This window comes from Mandrillus leucophaeus, unplaced genomic scaffold (genome assembly GCF_000951045.1).
Source record: "Mandrillus leucophaeus isolate KB7577 unplaced genomic scaffold, Mleu.le_1.0 Scaffold284, whole genome shotgun sequence".
Lineage (NCBI taxonomy): Eukaryota > Metazoa > Chordata > Mammalia > Primates > Cercopithecidae > Mandrillus > Mandrillus leucophaeus.
In genome coordinates, this window is record NW_012102965.1 from 1,466,664 (window position 1) to 1,485,822 (window position 19,159).

General features: G+C 39.6%; 1 protein-coding gene across 2 annotated transcripts in view; it reads right to left on the reverse strand.

Moving 5' to 3' along the window:
- Nucleotides 1-19,039, reverse strand: part of PTPN12 (protein tyrosine phosphatase, non-receptor type 12) — a 106,852-nt gene extending 87,813 nt beyond the window's left edge. For both annotated transcript variants that reach the window (XM_011985455.1, XM_011985457.1), the window contains exon 1: nucleotides 18,968-19,039. The gene's annotated coding sequence lies outside the window, so the exon portion shown is untranslated. The remainder of the gene's footprint in view (nucleotides 1-18,967) is intronic.
- Nucleotides 19,040-19,159: the final 120 nt, after the last annotated feature.

The following is a 19,159-nucleotide window of genomic DNA, read 5'->3' on the forward strand; positions in this document are numbered from 1 at the left end:
TTAGCCGGGCGTGGTGGCAGGCGCCTGTAGTCCCAGCTACTCGGGAGGCTGAGGCAGGAGAATGGCGTGAACCTGGGCGGCAGAGCTTGCAGTGAGCAGAGATCGCGCCACTGCACTCCAGCCTGGGCACCGGCAGAGCGAGACTCTGCCTCCAAAAAAAAAAAAAAAAAAAAAAGAAACCTGAACTGTAATTGATGAATTGCTAGAGGCACAGTGGGAACGACTATGAGGGTTAAAATCTCCAGGGGAGGCTGGGTGCAATGGCTCATACTTGCAATCCAAGTACTTTGGGAGGTGGAAGCGAGAGGACCTCTTGAGCCCAGGGTTTCGAGACCAGCCTAGGCAAGCACAGTGAGACCCCACCTCTACAAAAAATTTAAAAATAGCTAGGTGTGGTGGCTACATCTGTAGTCCCAGCTACCAGGGAGGCTGAGGTGGGAGGATCACATGAGGCCAGGGGTTGAGGCTGCAGTGTGCCAAGGTTGTGCCGCTGCATTCTAGCCTGGACAACAGCGAGACCGCTCTAAACAAACAAACAAACAAACAAACAAAAACTCCAAGTGTACCCAATCAGAGGGGGCCCCCACATTTCTGTTTTACCTCCAGGAGCTCTACCAGGTTCTCACAGTAAATATCAAGAGAAAAATCCCCTCATGCTTCCAGCAGCAGGAGAAAGAGGAGCCATTTTGCAACACACCAGAATATTCCATTCTTTTTTTAATTTTTAATTTTTATTTTTGAGACGGAGTCTTGCTCTGTCACCAGGCTGGAGTGCAGTGGCGCGGTCTTGGCTCACTGCAACCTCCGTCTCCCGGGTTCAAGCTGCTTCAGCCTCCCGAGTAGCTGGGACTACAGGCACGCGCCACCACGCCCGGCTACTTTTTTGTATTTTTATTAGAGATGGGGTTTCACCATGTTGGCCAGGATGGTCTCTATCTCTTGACCTTGTGATACGCCAGCCTCAGCCTCCCAAAGTGCTGGGATTACAGGCATGAGCCACCGTGCCCAGTGGAATGTTCCATTCTTCTTAACAAGGTCTGCCCTACGGAGAAATGATTTAACCTGAGCCTAACCTGCTGGGGTTTTAGCAGAGCCTTATTTACATCAGGTAAGGAAAATACCCAACTATAGGTCATTCAAGCCATCCTGGGGGTGAGGTGCTGAGAAACAGGATATAGTTCAAAATCTATACACAAGCTCTCTAAAAGACTGAGACCTTGGCTCTGGGTGGCTCATGCCTGTAATCCCAGCACTTTGGGAGGCAGAGGTAGGCAGGTCTCCAGCCCAGAAGTTCGAGACCAGCCTGGGCAACGTGACAAAACCCCGTATCTACAAAAAAATACGAAAAATTAGCCAGGCATGTTGACACATGCCTGTGGTCCCAGCTACTGGGGAGAGCTGAGGTGGGAGGGCTGCTTGAGCCCAGGAGGCGGAAGTTGCAGTTAGCTATGATTGTATCTCTGCACTCCAGTCTGGGAGACAAAGCAAAACCCTGTCTCAAACAAACAAAGAAACAAACAAACAAAAAAAACACCCTATGATTAATATCCTAAGAACTCTAATGGATAAAGTAGATAGTATGCAAGAATAGATGGGCAATGAATATAAGCAAAGAGATAGAAATTCAAAGAAATAACCAAAAAGAAACACTAGAGATTTTTTTAAAAACTGTAACAAAAATAATGTCGTTGGTGGGCTTATTAGTAGACTGGACATGGCTGAGGAAAGAATCTCTGAACTTGAGGATATCTCAATAAAAGCTTCCAAAACTAAAAAGCAGACTAAAAAGACTAGAAAAAAACTGAAACAACAGAACAGAATATGCAAAAACTGTGGGGACAACTACAAAAGATGTAAATATGCATAAATATGCATAAGGGTAATAACAGAAAGAGAAGAAGGGAACAGAAGAAATATTTGAAATAATGATTGAAAACTTTCCCAAATTAATGCCAGAAACCAAACCACAGATCCAAGCAGCTCAGAGAACACTGATCAGAATAAATGCCAGAAAAACTGTATGTAGGCATATCATTTTCAAACTACAAAAAAATCAAAGATAAACACAAAGTCGTTTAAAAAGCCAGAGGAAAAAAAATCATCTTACCTACAGGGAAGCAAGTATAAGAATTACATCTGACTGTGTTTCAGAAACTAGGCAAGCAAGAAGACAGTGACAAAATATCTTATTAAGAAGAAAAAACCCCACCAACTTAGAATCCTGAACCCTGCAAAATTATCCTTCGAAAACCAAAGAGAAATAAAAACTTTCTCAACAAACAAAAATTAAGGCTGGGCAAGGTGGTTCATGCCTGTAGTCCTAATGTTTTGGGAGGCTGAGGTGGGTGGGAATTTGTTGCCACAGACCTACCTTGTGAGAAATGTTAAAAGAAATTTTTTAGAGAGAAGAAAAATTATGCTAGTCTGGAATTCATATCTACATAAAGAAAGGAAGAAGAAATGAGAGAAAGAATAAATGAAAGTAAAATTAAAACTTTTATTTTTCTTATTAATTGATCTGATGACCGTTTATTCAAAATACGTATGCTTGTGTGTCTATATTTATTTGTAAGTGAGATAATGCCGGCAATGATACAAGGGATAGAATTAGGGTTATTTTGTCATTATAAAGTAATCTCACCATCCATAAAGTGGTACAGTGTTATCTGAAAGTGGACTTGGATTTGCTGGAAACGTACACTGCGAATGCCAGAGCAACCATTTAAAAAAATAAACACACCCAGCTGGGCACAGTGGCTCATGCCTATAATCCCAATACTTTGGGAAGCCAAGGCAGGAGGACTGCTTGAGGCCAGGAGTTTGACAGCTTGGGCAACATGGTAAGACCTGCTCTCTATAAAAAATAAAAAACATTGCTTGAGGGTTGGTGGCACACACTTGGTAGTCCTAGCTACTCAGGAGGCTGAGGCAGGAGCATCACGTGAGCCCAGAAGTTTGAGGTTACAGTGAGCTATGACATGCCACTGCACTCCAGCCTAAGCAACTAAGTGACACCTTGTCTCTTTTGAAAAGAACAACGACAACAAAAAAAAGAAGTAAAACTGACATGCTAAAAAAGGACAGTCATATGATATTTTGAATTAAAACTGCAAAAGGCAGAAGAAGAGTAGAAGACAAAAAAAAAATAGAACAAAGAACAAGGGCAACAGAAAATAGTAGCAAATATGGTAGACATTAATCCAATGCTATCAGTAATCACTCTGAACGTCAATGGTCTAAATGTACCAATTAAAAGATTGTCAGAGTGGATTAAAAACCAAGACCTAAGTATATGTTGTCTACAAGAGATCCACTTTAAATATACAAACACACATAGATTAAAAGCAAATGGATGGAAAAAAATATATCAGCTAACACAAAAATGAAGTGAGACTAGTTATTAATTTCAGATAAAGCGAATTTCATGGCAAGTAAAGTTACCAGGGATAGGGTGGCTTTACATCATGATAAAGGGGTCAATTCTCCAAGAAGACATTATAATCCTTAATCTGTATGGATCTAACAACTGTGCATAAAAATGTAAGGCAAAACTGACAGAACTGCAAGGAGAAGTATCCGAATCCACTATTATAGTTGAAGACTTCCGTACTCCTCTATCAAAAATGGGCAGATGAAGCCAGCAGGAAATGAGTAAGGACACAGTTGAACTTAACAGCACCATCAATCAACTGGATATATAATGCACGTCTACAGACTACGTAAGACAACAACCACAGAATACACATTCTTCTCAAGTTTACATGAAACATTCACCAAGACAGAGCAAATTTTGGGCAATAAAATACATCTCAACAAATTTAAAACAGCAATCATACACAATGTCTGCTCTCAGACCATAATGGCACTCAAAATATTTTGGACGTAGGGGCATTTTAAACTTCAGATTAGGGATGCTCAACTCTGTATTTTCAGATAATTAAATATACTATACACATTATTTTTGTCTGTCACCAAAAAGGTCCAAAAGAGAAAAAGAGCAAGGTGTTGCCTTTTTCCCCTCCCATTTATTTAACTTCTCACTTAATGCCCTAATAATGCTTCCTTCTTATCATTTATTTAGAACAACATCTGACACTGTGTCCTTTATTCTTACTAATTCAAACATTACAAACTACTTCTGTTTTAAAGAAGCTAAGACTGAGAGTGGTTCAAATCATGTACTCAACATTACACAGTAAGTAATGGCCAGGTCTAATACATATATACCTGTTGTAACCCATATAATTGGACTGTCCACTATAATCCTAGACACTCAATTTCCTAAAATCAAACATATGACAAAGATATGTTACTTCCATCAGGTCTTTTCTTCCCTGCCTATTTTTACTTTTGTACATTCCTTCGTTTACACCCTCTTTAAATAATTAAGACTCCTGCCCAGTAGTGTCACCAAATTACCTTTCCCTCTCTTATCTATAACCTGTTTTAAAGGCAAAATAATAATTCATAGAGCTAATCCAACCTACATCCTATTTAAAAAAATAATAAAACCTCTATACCTTCTTTAACAACTAGAGAAATAAACGATGAGGTCATTTTAGAACATATTTGAAAATATACATATGATGCTAAGACTTTGTAAACAATACAAAAACAGCATATAATAAAGCAGTGACAAGAAATTAAATGTACTGGTTAAATATTCATCCTGTACTTTAAGTTGCATTTTTGGAAAAAAAAAAAAATAGTTTAAAAGTAATCTACCAGGGAGCAGTGGCTCATGCCTGTGGTCCTATCTACTTAGGAGGCTAAAGCAGGTGGATCCGTTGAGCCCAGGAGTTTGAGGCTACAATGAGCTGTGATTGTGCCACTGCACTCAAGCTTGGGCAACAGAGACAGACTCTGTTTCTTAAAAATAAATTTTAATAATCTTCTATCTAAATTATAAAGTAATTTTTAAAACTAGACTTTTTACTTTTGTGCACCATCTAATAATGTCAGTGAATGGGTGTGGAGGTAAATATTTGAACATGGTAATTATTTCAGTTGCAAAATCCTATTACTGATATCCACCCACCCTGCGTTTCTCCTTGGCATTCATACAAGGGGTCTTCAAAAAGTTCATGGAAAATATGTACCATGAAAAAAACTATGCATGGATTTCAATGTTTTTTGCACCAAAATAAACTCATACTAACTTCTTATAACATGTTTGATGAACAGGATCTCATTTGAAGCACTAAGAACTGTAAGTTATCAGTTTGAAAAGAACCCCTATCAGAGCAACATGAATTCTGCTAAAAAACTGAAGCAAGAACAAAACATCAAATTTATGGTAAAGCTTGGATGGAAGAATGGTGAAGCAAAGTTCATGGGGACAATGCCCCAAATATCAGCAGTTTACAAATGGATGCCTCTTTTAAAGAAAGAACAAGGTGATGCTGAAGATGAAACCTGTAGTAGCAGACCATCCACATTGATTTTTGAGAAAAAATTCATCTTGTCACGTGCCCTAACTGAAGAGAACCTACAATTAACAGCATAAACAATAGCCAACACCACAGACATCTTAAGTTGTTCAGCTTACACAATTCTGACTGAAAAATTAAAGCTGAACAAACTTTCCACTCAACTGGTGCCAAAACCATAGCACCCAGATAGCTACAGACAAAAGCAGAGCTTTCAATGGAAATTTTAAACACGCCTGTAATCTCAGCACTTTGGGAGGCCGAGGCAGGTGGATCACCTGAGGTCAGGAGTGCAGCCTGGACAACATGACCAGCCTGGACAACATGGCGAAACCCTGTCTCTACTAAAAATACAAAAATTAGCCGGGTGTGGTGGTGCACACCTGTAATCCCAGCTACTTGGGAGGCTGAGGCTGGAGAATCACTTGAACCAGGGACATGGAGACTGCAGTGAGCAGAGATCGTGCCACTGCACTCTAGCCTGGGTGACAAAGCAAGACTCCGTCTCAAAAACAAAATGAAAAATAATAAATAAATAAATAAGTGGGATCAAGATCCTGAAGCATTTCTTAAAAGGATTGCAACAGGAAATGAAACACAGCTTTACCAGTATGATCCTGAAGACAAACTCAATCAAAGCAACGACTACCAAGAGGTGGCAGTGGTCCAGTCAAGGCAAAAGTGGACCAGTCAGGAGCAAAGCTCATGGCAACAGTTTCTGGGGATGCTCAAGGCATTATGCATGTTAATTTTCTGGAGGACCAAGGAAAGATAACATCTGCTCATTATGAGAGTGTTTCGAAAAAGTCAGCCAAAGCTTTAGCAGAAAAACATCTGAGAAAGTGTCACCACAGAGTCCTTTTCTACCCACAAAAATGCCTCTTGCTCATTCCTCTCATCAAACAAGGGCAATTTTGTGAGAGTTCAGATGGGAAACCATTAGGCATCCACCTTACAGTCCTGATTTGGCTCCTTCTGCCTTCTTTTTGTTTCCCAATCTCAAAAAAATCTTTAAAGGGCACTCATTACTATTCAGTTAATAATGTAAAAAAAACTGCTTTGAAATGGTTACATTTCTAGGACCCTCAGTTATTAGGGATAAACAAAATGGCTGGTGTATCATCACTTATAAAAGTAAAGTGATGGAGTTTATGTTGAGAAATAAACTTTATATTTTTAATTTTAATCTATTTACAAATTTATTTATAAATAACATTTATTTACTTAATTCCATTTTTCCATGAGCTTTCTGAAGTCCCCTTGTAGAATCTATTTACTATATTAGATGAATTACAAACAACTAGGTGTAAGTTACAGGACATTTCTAAACTACAAAGTACCTTCCAATCTATTTCTGCTATCCATTATTAACACACATTAATAAATCTTGGGCACAGACAACCAATTGACAGAGTAGGTAGAGAAAGGCGACTAGGCAAACAGAATTTCAAAGGGAGGCACAAAGGCAGGCAGGCAGGCAGGCAGACACACAGGCGCAAAGACAACTCGCTAATAGACAGGCAAACACAATGAATATAGTAACACATAAATTTTAGATGATTCATGAACTGAAAGAACTATAGTTAGGTTAATTTTAATAATGCAAAATCCACTATGAAGAAAATATGTTAAGTTTTTCAGATAGTGATATATTTCCGACATATGATCACGGAGTAAATCAGAGTGACTACTTTGATAAAAATGATCTTTAGGGCCAGGCGCAGTGGCTCACACCTATAATCCCAGCACTTTGGGAGCCAAGATGGAAGGATCACTTTAGGCCAGGAGTCTGAGACCAGCTGAGGCAACATAGTAAGACCTCATCTCTACAAAAAAGTAAAAAAATTAGTAGGGCATGGTAGCATATGCCTGTAGCCCTAGCGACTCAGGAGGGAGGCGAGTGGATCACTTGAGTCCAGGAAGTCAGGGCTGCAGTGAGCTATGATTACACCACTGCACACCAGCCTGTGCGATAAAGCAGGACCCTATCTCTTAAAACACAAAACAAAAAAACACACACAAAAACAAAAAAACAAAACCCCAAACTTTAAAACAGGATTTCCTTGCAAGAAGGTTCCATATCTTAATGTTGGAAAATTATAATTTAAATATTAGGTACCATAAATAAGCAGCTTATAGATAATCTTAATTTTAGTTTGCTACACAGAAACCTTAAAATTTTGCCTGATGTTTAATGTCTAACTGTAAATGTGAAATAATGCTCTGCCAGAGCCAACAAATGGTTCTCTCAAGTCACAAGGACTCTTTGTGCTTCTTTTTCCTTCTCTGAAAGAAGGTGGGTGGAGTTCATATGGAGCTGAAACCTTAAAATAGTAATTTTTTTTTTCAATTTTGCTTCAGGGATTCTCTACTAGACACTCTTTGGGCTGCCTGCCTAGTTATCAAGCCATCCCTTCCTTTCTCTAAAAAAAGTTCCTTCCTTCCATACACATATGAATAAGCTCACCACCTTATACAACACCCATCTCACTGGCAAGTTGGTTATTTTCTTCAGGAAATTGAAAACAAGATGTAGCAATTCTAGTCATTCTGAGCTCTTCCCATAATCTGAGATAAAAGTGAATGAGACAGGTTAGATTACCATAAGGGATGCCTTTATTCAGCACATGCAGGCCAAAACAGTGAAAGTCAAAATGCAGAGAGAGGTAAGAGAAGAGTAAAGCAAGTGTACAGAGAAGCAAAGAGAAGTATCCAGGCAGCCCCAGAGACATGGAAACTAGAAAACCATAGAAAGACACAGCGGCTGGCATGGAGAGAGGAGTCACCGAGGCTCTCTATTTCTTGGTTCTGATGCTTCAACCTGCTCAAGGACAGTATTCCATTTCAATGAATTCTTTCTTCACTTAAGCTACTTTGAGAGTAGGCTGCAACCAAAAATCTATACTGACAGAAAACTTTTTTGGTAATTTTGAGGATATTTATGCTCTACTTTGGGGGGCAGAGGGCGGGGCTTTATTGACTTCTTCCGTAAGACTGAAAATGTTGGCCTAAGCAGCATCGTATCATAGAAAAAGCATCTGCTTTCCTAACTTGGGTCTAACCTAGTTCTGCCACCTTTCTATGGCAAGACCTGTAATAAGCTCCTTAATTTCTAAACAGTTTTTATGTTCCTTATAACACTAAAGAGTTTATGACTTCAGGAGTAAAACCAACATACACAATGGGGAAGAAGATGTCTAGAAAAGCTATTCTTCATGGTTTTGTAGCATGTGACCTAGAACTCCTTTCCTTTCTCACGTTGGTTCTGGTCACAGATGCATAGTCTTAAAACCTCTTCAGAGTCATCTTACGGAAAGCTCAATTTGCTGAGGAATCCAAACTAAGCAAGAGACCCACCATTATAAAAAAGCTGCCTTAGTCCTGAAGGCTTTTTAAATGTAATTTCTTCCCACAGGGCACTTTTAACATATCTGATAGATGCCAATGAAAAACACTAATCTAGTCATCTAAGAACTGTGTAAACAGAGAGAGTACAACTTTATATACCTGAAATAAAGTAAAATTACTAGATTTAAGAACATTTACCATGTGACAAGGACTCAATTTTTAAAAGGTCCTACTGTAAGAGCAAACAACTATGCCATAATAATGGAACATCAAAACACTCCTCATCAAAACACTCAGAAACACAGGTCAATTTCAAAATAGCATTTAAGCTGATATTCCTTTGGAAATCCTATATTTGGGTACATTAGATTTGCTTATTTTAGACACACTGACCCTGTCCTTCCCATCTAAAACTCACAGTTCTATCTCTGTTTATCTCCAAGTCTGTGAAAGTGTTGTTGCCTTTTATTCACCTAGTTCACCTGACAAACTCTTCCTTCAAAAACCAGCTCAAATGTAGCATCTTTGTGGAAACTGTCCATGATCTATTCAGGCAGATTTAGGCTCTCCTGTCTCTCTAGTTTAAATTCCGAATATACTTCCATTGGAGCAATATGTCATCTCAAATTCCTTCAACACCTTCTATGTACTACGTTAGAAACTTTACATATATTATCTTGTTCTTTCCAGATATGTATTACAGCCCCAACTTCTCTAGATAATCTGCTCAGAATCACAGCAGGGCCAGGATAGAAATTAATGACTGTATAGCTCCTAAACTCCTTATCTTCCCACTAGTCTATAAGTTCTAAGGCTTTTGGGACCCAAACCCCTTGAGAAACTAAGAGCTATGAACTTTCTTCCCCCTAAAATGGGGTTACACACAAAAAGTATTACATATAATTTAAAAGGGTTCAAAGATTCCCCTGAAGCCCACCCACTGCCCCCAGGAAAAGTCCTGCTGCTTCTCACAAGTCTCTTCAGTTAGTAAACTTCCTGAAGAGAGTGACTGCCATATTTTCAACTGCCAATTCAAAAACACAGTACCTAGGGCATAGTGGGCACTCTGGTATCTCCATAAATACCTTCTGTATGAATGGATAAATGATAGAGACCATGGATGGATGACAGGGACAAACCTTTGCGTTCCTTCAGAGCCTATCAGGGCAGTCACTCAAATGTTGTTAAAATCTCTTTTTAAATGCCGGTTAGATATAAAAAAAGTTATTATAGGAAATGCAGATATTAGCACACTTCTCAAAGCCTCTGAGATTAACGTGGTCCACAATATGACTAGGCTTTGTGTACTCACCAAATGTCATCTTGAATTATAATTCCTGTGTAATTATAATCCCCCATACTATTCTCCTGATAGTGAGTTCTCACGAGATCTGATGGTTTTATAAATGTTTGGTAGTTCCTCCGACGTTCATTCTCCTTCCTGTCATCTTGTGAAGAAGGTGCCTTGCTTCCCCTTCGCCTTCCACCAGAATTGTAAGTTTCCTTAGGCCTCCCCAGCCAAGCTCAACTGTGAGTCAATTAAACCTCTTTCCTTTATAAATTCTATGAAGAACTGCCAGTCTCGGGCAGTTCTTCATAGCAGTGTGAAAATGGACTAATACAGTCCACATTCCACTTTCTCCAAAAAAAACTTTTAGGAAGCAACTACTGTTTGCTTCTTATATCTGCCATACGCCAGCCACAGACCCTACAATATTGTATAAATGAAAACAAGATTTTTGTGTGATATCAGAAGGAAGGAGATAATTGTCAAGGTTTGACTGCATGAATCTAAAAAAACTCAAATACTGCACGAAATATAAAATGCTGGAAGAGGAGTTCAACTCATATTTGGAAAAGACTAGTGGTTTAGAAATTGCATATCACCTGATTTACCTTATCAAGTTTTCAACTCAAATCTAATGAAAGGCTTTTTTTCTTATGGCATTAAAGATCAAATTTTACAAAGGATTTGAAAAGGTGCTTTAAGATAAACTGTACTAAATTTTTATTCTAGAAAGTGAGAATTAATCACATTTTTGCTTCCAAGTTTTTGGTGAACATGGTGAAGTCATTTTAAATTTTTACCTTTTTCATCTTCCAAGTACTGGTTTATAAAATAAAAGGGGAGACCATCCTGGCCAACATGGTGAAATCCCATGTCTACTAAAAAAACAAAAATTAGCTGGGTGTGGTGGCAGGCGCCTGTAATCCCAGCTACACGGAGACTGAGGCAGGAGAACTGCTTGAACCCAGGAGGCGGAGGTTGCAGTGAGCTGAGATCGTGCCACTGCACTCTAGCCTGGCAACAGAGCAAGACTTTATCTCAAAAAAAAAATAAAAAAAATAAATAAATAAAAGGGAAGCTTTCTGAGGGAAAAAGTATGTTCAACAGTACAACCACAGATAAGCAAGATTTCATTCATTTAGTAGGTATGCTCAAGGACCAGGAATAGCTTACTTCAAAGGGAAGAGAGGATACATACCACAGAGTATAGGAGTTTAACACTGGAAAGGTAATGTGACATTATGTTAAGAAGGTTCTGGAATGCCAGGCTAAGCAGTACAGACTTTATCCTATAGACCTGTGATTCTCAACTAGGACCAAAGTTACAAAATTGGGTGAAGCTTCCAGGTGATGTAGAAGCAGCACTTGGATCAGATGTTTTGAATTGACTTTCAAAATATGCATTTAAAATTTCCAATAATTGTAATGGTCATAAAAGGGAACAATGAGTCTTTTAACTTATATTTTTTATAATAAAAATTAAACCATGCTTCCAGTGCAGCCCACATCTCTTGATTGTACAACCAGTATGGTTTCCATTAGCCTACAGGTGCCGCCACTTGAAAGTGGTATTTTAGAAAAGTGAGTATGATATATTGAATGAACTGGATGAGGAAAGAAACCAGAGGCAAGTAGAGAACAATAGATATCACTTATAATCACTCTCTAAACATCCACAAATTCACCATTTTTGAAGAGATACCGATGACATGATATCTTGATTTTATTAAGTCCAAAGCCAAAAGTTTAAAAGAAGACATTTTATTAATACTCTAAGACAATATCAACAAAGTATTATCCATGGGGTATAGGATGCACAAGTACAGAAGTTACCTTAAGAAATTGCAGCTAATAAAATCATATTTATTTAAAATATTTGAATTCAATGTAGCTCTTGTATTTTCTTTTTCAGTGGATACTGAAAATACAACTAGAGTTACGTGAATATATCTGTGTAGGAGGGGAAGAAGCAGTTCTCATGGCCGTCTAAAAGACAAACCTTTGGACCACTGAAGAATTCACCTGAAGAATAAATCTGTCTTACAGCATTAAGCTTGTCTACAGTGTCTGCACACGCAATGGACATTAGTGCCTATTAAATGCCAAGCACTATATTAAGCAATGGGGATACGGCGATAATTAAGTCCCATTCTCTAGCCTGGGAGGTTTTCAGTCTGGGGAAGACAGAAATGTAAATGTTTATGAATCTAACAAACTGAGTGCTATAGAAACACAGAAGTATTTAACATATGAACAAAAAACCTACATCTATCTAAATGTTAATGTCTTACTTTCAATTTCATCCTTTAAAAATCCTTTTTCCAAGTTAAATGTCAAATATTGACGGAAAAAAGTTAATATATTTTGAAAGTAAATACAGTAAAACATTCTTGAGAACGCTTAAATTTTTAGTTTACTGTCTCAGTGAACCATGTCTGGAGAGTTACTTAAAAGTTCACTTCCACTTCTGAAGTTAGTTAAGATATAAATATGTTTAGATGAATACTCATCGAAGGATGGAAAAGAAAACCATATTACTAAACCAGTGGCAATGGGTAAGCACTAAGATTAGCTCAAATGCAAAGACTGGAAAATATTTCACTCTAGTTTTGAAAGACAAATTACGACATACAAAATCTTATAAGCTAACCACAAGAAGATACCAGTTCACACTCAGTAGGATGCCTATAATCAGAAAGACAGCAACAATATCGGTGAAGATGTAGAGAAACTGGAACCCTCGTGTACTCCTGGTTGAATGTAAAATGTGCAGCAGCTTTGGGTAACAGTCTGGCAGTTCCTCAAAATGTTAAATATAGTGTTATCACGTGACTGAGCAATTCCACACTTAGATATATACCCAAGAGAACTGAAAATGTGTCCACACAGAAACTTGTACACAAATGTTCACAGTAGCATTATTCACATTAGTCAAAAAGTGGAAAGAATTCAAATACCCATCAACATGATGAATGGATAAACAAAATGTGGTATCTATACAATAGAATATTATTCAGCCATAAGAAGGCCAAAAGCACTACTGATCAATACTATAACGTGGATGAAACCTGAAATAATGTTAGGTGGTGTCTGTCACAAAACACCACATATTGTATGATTCCATTTATATAAAATGTCCAGAATACTTAAATCTATGGAAACAGAAGGTAGATTTGTGGTTGCCTGGGGCTTGTGGGAAAGCAGGGAGTGACTGCTAATGGGTACAGAAAGCGAAGAAAATGTCCTAAAATTGATTGTGGTGACTGTTGCATAATTTCATCAATGTAATAAAAAACTAGTGAATCATACACTTTAAATGAGTAAATCTTATGGTAGGTACTTATATCTCAATAAAGCTATTATTAATTTTTTTAAACCTGCAAGCCACAACACTGAATAAACAAATGATGAAAATTTTTATGTTTATCAAGACTGCAACATAATATCTTTCCAGGCAAAAGAGGATATACACATAGACAAGAAATAATATGGAAAATATTCTCTAGTTCTCTCCTAAAAAAAAAAAGGGCAGTGGGAGGGGCACACTCTCCTTCAACCAGTCTTCCTCTAGCTCCTACTCTCTACTTTCAAAATGTTAAAAAAAAAATGGAAAGACGCTAAACCCACCCTTTACCCTACAATCTGGCTTCTTCCCATACCCCAACCCAAACTGCTTTTTCTAGTCACCAAAGCACTCCTACGTGCCAAATGGAATGGGTACTTTCTCAACCTCACCTTACCGGTCCTCCCAGCATTATTTCACTCTGGTAATAACTCCTTTCTTGAAACTCTCCCTGGCTTTTCTGACATCTCTGGTTCTCCTCCCTCCTTCTTGAACACTCCTTCTCAGGAACAATCACTAGTATATCCTTCTTTTGGCTGTTCTTTTAAGACTGATGTTCTTCAACCTAAAGCTGGTCACTAATAAGCTCATTCACTCCCATGATGTCAACTATCTCCTACATGCTTATATGATGATGCCTACATCTTTAACTCCATCCTGTCAGAAATCTTAAGCTCTACATTTTTACTGGATGTCTCAGAGGCAACGCGCAGTTTTCACATGTTGAAAATTAAATGTATCCTCTTCTCCCCTGAAACTTCCCCCTACAATGTTGTTTGGTCTCCTCTACTTGTTTCTCCTCCCTCACTCCTTATTCTACCAAATGGTATTCTCTACCTTGGGTGACAGATACCAAGCTAGACATTTTGCAAGTCATAATACTATACTCTTTTCTTCTTTACTACCCCCATCTAATGAATCATTGAGACTCCTTTCTTAATTCTTATCAGATGTGTTATATACTCTATTTCCCCATCTCAGTTCACTTTAGGCCCTCACATCTCACTTCTTCTATTTCGACAGCTTCCAAAATGCCACTCTTCATACTGCCATCAGACTCAACTTTGTAAAACACAAATGATTGTTTACCTTTCTTAAACGACTCAGCAGTGCTCCAGAAGCCCAGACTAATGATTCTCACCTTTTCCACCAGAACCTATCTGAGTAAGTGAAGGTTCAGAGTACAACTCAAGGAGCAGGCTGGAGAAGGTGAGGGTGGGGGAATGACGCTGGAGTGGGCCAGCATGTCTATTTTCTTAACACCTCCCTACTTTCTCCATGACTCTAGGAGTTACAATGCAGACTGTCCAGAATTGCTATTATCGGTCTGTAGAATAAAATCTAAGTATAGCATAGACATAAGATCCTTCACAAAAATACCTCTAGCTTTCCCAGCATCACCTTTATCATTTACCATGTATTAGCTCACTGGTTCTCAAAGTATGGTCCAGGACCACCTCCCCAACCCCCAGTCATCAGAGGGAGTCTGTGTGGAGTAAAACCTAGGTCTGTGAAACATGAATGTGCACCACTCTATACATTTATCTCTCAGTTTGTAAATACTAAAAGTAGAGATAATTGAGATCAAATTCTGATCAGCCACAAATTAGCTATTTGCTAATTTATTAGCAAAATTAGCATGTTTTCAACATGCAAATAACCATCTAGGAAACAAAGTTCTACACAGTCTGGGTACCTTAGTTGTCTCCTCTTTAACAGTATGGGGCACAACCAAGGCCAGTAATAGACACTCATAGAATAGTTAATGACAGGTGGAAAATTTCTATCCTCAATAGTAATCAAGAAATTCAAGTTAAAACAAGATACCAGTTTTCAACCATCAAATAAAGATCAAGAAAATTATAATATGAACACTCATACATTACTGACAGTTGTATAAACTGACAAAACTTTTTCAAGTTTATGAACATGTATTAAATGTTTATATACTTCTGCCTAGTACTCCCGGGAAGCTATCTTATGCAACAGTGAAAAATGTAAAAGTTTCGCAAAAATTTTAATCACAAAATTATTATATGTAACAGCAGAAAGTAGAATGACCTAAATACTCAACCACAAAGAAATGGAATTAAGATATAAAATAGTCACCAAGTAGTAGGCCAGCTATGGTGGCTCACATCTGTAACCCCAGCACTTTGAGGCTGAGGCAGGAATTAGAAACCAGCCTGGGCAACATGAGGAAACCCTGTCTCTACAAAAAATACAAAAATCAGCAGGGCTTGGTGGGGCGGGCCTGTAGTCCCAGCTACTCTGGAGGTTGAGGTGGGATCCCACGGAGGCTGTCGCTGCAGTGAGCCAGGATCGCAACCATACACTTCAGCCTGGGTGACAGAGTGAGACCCCATCTCAAAAACAGAACAAAACAACAAAACAAAACAAAACAAAATATTAACAGACGTAGCCTTTAAATGATAGGACTATAGGACGGCTGGATAGAGCAAAAAGAGCATTGTCACCAGAGTCAGGCAAGTGGAGTATTCATTTGAACTGTGGTCTAAGTGTAAAGCATTATTATTATTCTATTAATTTCCAAATTTGGAATAAACATTATTTTATAATGGAACAGAGTTATATCAGCCACATTAACTCTAAGGCTCAGTCATAAAATGTTAAGATTTTAAAATGCATTTTTAATCAACATCAGAATTTAAGAATAATAGTTAGAATCTATAAGCTAATCTTTTTTTTCTCTTTCCATGCCAGGGGAACATAGTTCCTCTCCAGCCTTCCAGTCAGGGGAAAAAGCAACACCAACTACCAGCTGCCTTAATTACAGCTATTGCTTATCAAGTCAGGAAATAAAAAAAAAAAAAACACCAAGCCCTATAAAAGAATAGCCTTAGTCATCAAATCTCCAGTGAAGAATCACCTAGCTCTACCTAGGTATCATGGAAGAAAAAGGAAACTCATTCAGTCTTTGAGAAATGAACTCTCGGTGGCGCATGCCTGTAATTCTAGCACTTTGGGAGACTGAGGCGGCAGATCACAAAGTCAGTCAGATCAAAGTTCAAGACCAGTCTGGCCAATACCATGAAACCCCATCTCTACTAAAAATACAAAAATTAGCCAGGCGTGGTGGCATGCGCCTGTAATCTCAGCTACTCAGGAGGCTGAGGCAGGAGAATCGCTTGAACCTGGGAGGTGGAGGTTGCAGTGAGCGGAGATTGCACCACTGCACTCCAACCTGGGCGACAGAGCGAGGCTCCATCTGAAAAAGAAAGAAAGAAAGAAGAAGGAAAGAAGGAAAGAAGGAAAGAAGAAGGAAAGAAGGAAAGAAGGAAAGAAGGAAAGAAGGAAAGAAAGAAGGAAAGAAAGAAGGAAAGAAAGAAAGAAGGAAAGAAAGAAAGAAAGAAAGAAAGAAAGAAAGAAAGAAAGAAAGAAAGAAAGAAAGAAAGAAAGAAAGAAAGAAAAGAAAGAAATGAACTCTCCAATAGGAATCCCTGACTCATCCCCAAAGCATGAACCCTAAGGCTACTTCTCCAATACAGGAGTTCAGAGGCTGGGCACCTGTCCTGATGGCCCGCATCACCAAACAATGCTCCTCCCTGTCGGTATATGCCTAGGGATAACAAGGTGACTAGCATGCAAACAAGAAATGACCAGGGACCACACCATCTCTTCTTCCATAACCAAAATAAGATGGTAAAAAACTAGTTTTAGGCCCGGCACAGTGGCTCACGCCTGTAATCCCAGCACTTTGGGAGGCCAAGGCAGGTGGATCACTTGAGATGAGGAGTTTGAGACCAGCCTGGGCAACATGGTCCCGGCACAGTGGCTCACGCCTGTAATCCCAGCACTTTGGGAGGCCAAGGCAGGTGGATCACTTGAGATGAGGAGTTTGAGACCAGCCTGCAAATATGGCAAAACCCCATCTCTACTAAAAATACAAAAATTAGCTGGGCGTGGTAGCTTGCGCCTGTAGTCCCAGCTACTTGGGAGGCTGAGGCAGGAGAATCGTTTGACTCTGGGAGGCAGAGGTTGCAGTGAGCTGAGATTGCACCACTGCACTCCAGCCTGGGCTACAGAGCGCAGAGCAAGACTCGTCTCAAAAACAAAAACAAAAAAAGCTAGTTTTAAACGCCTTAAATATTCAAGTATTTTCTTCTACTTTCGCTAGAAAGTAGTAAAAAGGGGACTGCATCCAGTTGCTGTAAATGACACCATTCAAAAGATACTAAGACAATAAAAGTTCAATAGTAAAAAAGGAAAATACCCTCTTTTCCTTAACCCTTTCAGATCAAAAAGTAATTTTTCAAAAATACATAGGCTAAATATCAAGAGCAAATGTTTAAATATAAGCAATATTTTTATTTTTAATAAGGAATAAGTTAGATTATTTAACTTATATTTTCAATCTTCAAAAGATACTGAGAAAACTTTACTTCCATCCTCAATTATTGGTCTGGGGAGGCGGGAATCACAAAGCTCAACGATACTATTATAATATTGTGTAAGGTCAAGGACCTATTTTATAAGCAGTTAAAAATTTAACGCTAAGCTTTACTGGACCGGTCTCTTTAAAACGTGAAAAAGTATTCACTACTAAGTCATATCACCTCCACCATCAAAACTACTGTACTTTTTAAATAAAAAATAAAAACTAGCCAATGTCTGCTGCCCATTCATTTTACAGATATTAACTGTGTATCCTTTTCATAATCAGGTTTCAGGGTTAAGTGATTATTCTTGGAGGTGTACCTTACCCAGGATAAAAATTTTCCCTAGCTGATTTCCCCTTCCCAACCCCCGCCAAGACTAAGGAGCAACCACTTCCCAAAGTCCCACTTCCTTTTCCATTCCCCAGACCTACAGGGTTTCCAACGCCCCAGTCTTGCGCAATATCCGTAGGAGCAGCAGCCGCAACCACCGCCTCCTAAGCCGGGAAACAACCCTAGAGGGAACATTGTCCAGCAGAAAAATAAAAGGGGCGGGGGTTGGGGGGGTGGGTAACATAGGAAGTCGACTTCTGGTCCCACGCCTTCGGATCTGACCCCCTCATACTGAGCTACAGCAATAGTGTATCTAGAGCAGTTTCATGAACAAGACTTTTAACCTTCACCTCCTCTCAAGCCTGCTTGCACAAGCAGAGGGCGGAAAGTGGGGGGTGGCGGAGGCGGGCGGGGGGGCGCTGGGAAGGTTATCTCCCAGTTCAGGGCTTCGGCCCGTAGCGACGTCTCCGCCCCACCAGGACTATTGTTCCCAAGTTCCCCACCCCCACCCCGGATAGGAAGTGATAGTCACATCCCCTTCGCCTTCGGCAATATCCCCTGGGGAGTCCGAAGTCGGTTTCCTTCAGGATAATCCCCCCACCCACACTTATCCCCTGAACCGGACCCCAAGATCACCTTAAACCTGGGTCTCAGGAGAGGAGAAGCGGGACGCGGGTAAATGGAAATTAGGTAAACCCATGAGATTCCTTATGGACAATCCTTTCCCAAGCGTTGGAGATCATGATTGCGACCCCAGAAACGGCAGAAGTCCTACCTTGCCCGCTTTGAGACCAGCTAAAGCAAAGGGATCCCAGGAGTTAGTGCCAACCTCAATCCCCCCGTTCCTCTGTCAGCCACGATCTGCACTCCTCCCGGTCACAGCCAGATACCCTGCCTCGACCCTCCTGGGAGGAGCGGACTGGGCGGGGAGATGTGGAAACGCGAGCACCCCCCGGCCTGCACCTCACTAGTCTCCGGCTCCCGGCCGGGTAAACAATAGGTGGTCGCGAGCCGCGGTGCA